Source organism: Poecilia reticulata, linkage group LG15 (genome assembly GCF_000633615.1).
Source record: "Poecilia reticulata strain Guanapo linkage group LG15, Guppy_female_1.0+MT, whole genome shotgun sequence".
Classification (NCBI taxonomy): Eukaryota; Metazoa; Chordata; class Actinopteri; order Cyprinodontiformes; family Poeciliidae; genus Poecilia; species Poecilia reticulata.
Genome location: NC_024345.1, coordinates 25,912,167 through 25,915,986, shown reverse-complemented (window position 1 = coordinate 25,915,986; position 3,820 = coordinate 25,912,167). Strand labels below are relative to the sequence as shown.

Here is a 3,820-nt window from a genome sequence, read left to right as displayed (position 1 = left end):
TGGATGGATGGATGGATGGATGGATGGATGGATGGATGGATGGATGGATGGATCCCTTAGCACTCTTACACTCTCATAAAACACTTAGACATTAAAAAAACAATTCTGCAGTGCCTCTATTTCTGTTGGATTCCTTTTAACAAAATGGTTCTTTTCTGTACCAAAACATTCTTCCCAGTTAGTATGACTTAAGCTGCAGTAAAAATGATATGTGGTTAATTATCCTGTTAGGATGGTTGGAGAACTATCTTACAAGTTTGTCAGACAAATCAAGAGAGGAAACAAAGCTTTTAAGACATTTGTGCTCAGGGGTTTTCGTGAGAACTACGATCAAACGTCGCCACCCCCGGTTCTGTGCGAGCAAATCTTTGAACTCTGTTTTTTTCGCATTTAGAAAAGAGCCACAGGGACACTTTGAGGAGCTGTTATTGTGTTCACTTATTTGCATACATACAAACGGAGCATTTTAGTCCAATGAATTCACAGCCCTGCTTTCATCTCCCTTCAGATGATAAGGCCACACTCAGACTTTGTTCCTGTCCTATTTTGGACATCTCCATTGAGCCATGTAAAGCAGTGATTTGTTCAGACTAATGAAACCCCTACAGTCATGATAACCTTTCCAGTGTGTCACACCGACCCCCCCCCTCCCCGGTGTTGCCTGCTCTGACTATACTTGGATAATGGCCGCCTTCCCTGTCTAATCAGGCTCGCTCTCTGGAAGTGGGAGAACTCCCATTCTCCCTCGCTCCCTTTTTCGCCGCTCTCCCTTCCTCTTCCTTGCACCCTGCTGAGGAGGAGGTGATAGGGACACTGACACGGCTCGGCTCATCTCATCCAATTACTACAGAAACAAAGACAGTGCTCTTTCCCGGACCACGACGTGTAGCGCCTCAGAGGGGGGTGGTTGGTTGTAAAGGAGGCAAGGGAGAGAACGAAGGGGTGCTATTATACAGGAGCATATTCTATAGGCATAAATCAACATAAATTATGTTGTCATTTCCTTTAATAGTTTGACTAATTGAAGAAGAAGAAGAAGATGTAATGGTTAGTGATGACTCTCAATCATTTTAAGTGCGGCAAAGCTGTGCAGATGACTAAAACCATTAGGAATAGATGGCAATGAAAGTACTAGCAAATCAGAAAAGGTTTTAAATGTGTAACTTTTATTTCTCTAAATGGTAGCAATAACTGAAGACAGAAACTTGGCAGGAAGTCTCTCTGTCTCTCTTAAGGAAGGATCTACAGCATAAAATGGACGTGTTTTGCAAATTCACATTTTGCATGTTTTTGTACTTCCATTTCGGTTTTTACTGCTTCTGAAAAACAGCCCAACTGCTTAAAAAAAACCCATCCACACAGCTTTTGGAAATAATCAAATGTTCTTTGGTTTCTGGGAAAGGGGCCGTTTCAAAAACCTTTGGAATGTAACGTCACAAATCAACAGACACTGACCCTTGCCTAGCAACCCTAGCAACCAGGGCTTTCACTCGGAAACTCTACTGGGGTTTCCAAGCAACCCCAGTAGAGTTCCGTCCGTCACCTAGCAATCCAAGTTGAGTTCCAAGACATTTGGTCAGCTGGAAAAGACCAATGTTTTGTTGTTGAGTTACCATCCAGAGGGCTTTTGCTTTTCAAAAATGTACAGCTGTATTATTGTGCATCTGTTTGAAGCCATTTTCACATGCAAGCGTAAACATTGACCAGACTAAAATCTCAATTTCTAAGAATGATTTTGTGAAAAAAAAAAATTAATGAACATGTTTTTTTACAGCCATAGACCTATCCTAACTTGCTCAAGGTAGCATAATAGATCACCTTTAAAACTGCCACCATAAAGCATAATCCCAACGTGACATAAATTTGAATCGAGAATCTGTGCTATATAAAATATGTGTATGTTACAAAACCAGAGAGCACCTTCAGACGATATTACACCACAGAGAGGAATATTGCATTTGATATCCCCCTTCTCAGAACATCTTATCTCTAGGGAGGAGGAAAAGGAGAACAAGAAGGCAGATGCTGCTGTTTCAAATTAAAGCGCAAGGACTCAACGGAGGAGAGGAAATGTTGCGATCAAACTAATGCGTTTGATGATGTGTGCAGGGATTTCTTTTGTGACGGCTTATTTTTCTGTTAAAGAAAAGCATGCAGATGACAACGAAGAACTAATTTGTACTCTGTAGTAACTAAAGTATTCACAAAGTCTAAATAAAACATACTTTTACTATACATATGTACTGTGCCTTGCTGTCAAGTTTTTTTGACTTCACAACCACCTCAATGCCTTTTATAGGAATCTTTTGTTTGTGATATTTCTTTTAACAATTACAAATTTGCAGAAATCTATTTGGCCTGCTTTTGTATTGGAGTCAATACTTTGTGTAGAAAAAAAACGATGCAATTACAGCTGCAAGTCCTTTGGGGTTTGTTTCTACCAGTTTTGCACAGACACATTTATGAAAAATATCTCAAGACCAGTCAGATTGATCAGGGAGCCTCTGTGAACTTTCATTTTCAAGTTTTGGCAAAGATTCTCAGAGAGATTTTACATAATAAGCTGTTCCATTTGACCTAAAATAAGGGTAGCCAAGGATCCATGCTACAAGAGCCAAAATCTTGTATGTTTGAGATATTCTGCTGTTCTAAATTGAATCAATGTTTTTCTAAGAATTTTATGACCTACTGAAAATGAACATATCTAGTAGTTGGCCATAAGCCATTAAGTTGTACCTCTAGAAGTATGTTTACCTCTCTACCCTGGCGTTTCCTGTCAGGATTCACCCTGTTGATGAAAATAATCCCTGCAGAAGTTTCACAATAGGGACCTTGCGTTTATGGCTTTAGTTCTCCAATTCAGTATTTTTACACATAGGCTGTAAATTTCTGGCCCAAACCTGAGAGATCCCCAACCGCGGGACCACAAACCAATACCAGTCCATACGTCTTTTAGTACTGCACTGCAGAGAAAGAATCAGTTGTTTGTTTTTGTTTTATCTTCAGTCATAAGATGACCATAAAGCGGATTCGCTTAGTAACAAAATCTTCTTAGTAAAATGTCCTTTTAGCTCACTTGAGACACTGAGAATGTGAGATGTGACGGTATTTTGAATGCAGCAGGATGGGAGAAGGAAGAACAGTGTGTGTTACTACATAGAGAATCCAAACCTCCAACATGTTAAAAAGTATAAACTTTATTGGTTATGAAGACATTTGCATCGCACTATAAGCTGAAAGGAAATGATGGGCATTTTTTAATCTTCAACAAAAGTTAGCAGCGAGCTACTTCAATGATTATAGAAAAAAAAACTTGAAGAAACAATGGCAATAAAAGAAATGACCAAACTTCAAGTGTAAGTTTCAAGCAAGAATCTACAGCTTGTGTAAATTCAGAATCTCCTCATGCTACATGCATACATAGAGTCGCCATCTGGATTACTTTCTTTCTGCGGCTTATAAGCAGAACTAATCTCTTTTGTGTTTATCTTTGGAGAACAAGACGCCTTCTTTCTTAGTGACAGCTCCAACATTTTCTATGGAGATTATCCCAGGCGCTCACATGCAAAGGAACTATTTTCTGCTGTGACGCCAAGTGATAGTGATGCTAATGTTTGGGTAATATGTTTTTCAAGGTGCAGTCTCGGCAGGTTTTGCATGTTTTTTAAAATAAATAAATGTACAAGGAAGAGTGGATTAGTGCTGAAATGATTCGCTTTTATCTTTTCAATCAATCAATCAATCAATCAAATTTTATTTGTATAGCACATTTCAGCAGCAAGGCATTTCAAAGTGCTTTACATAATTAAAATAAAAACAG

General features: G+C 38.9%; 1 protein-coding gene across 7 annotated transcripts in view; it reads left to right on the top strand.

Annotated features, from left to right (window-relative positions):
* Positions 1-3,820, top strand: part of LOC103477253 (signal-induced proliferation-associated 1-like protein 2) — a 112,433-nt gene that overhangs the window by 78,749 nt on the left and 29,864 nt on the right. The gene's annotated exons all lie outside the window — the stretch shown is intronic.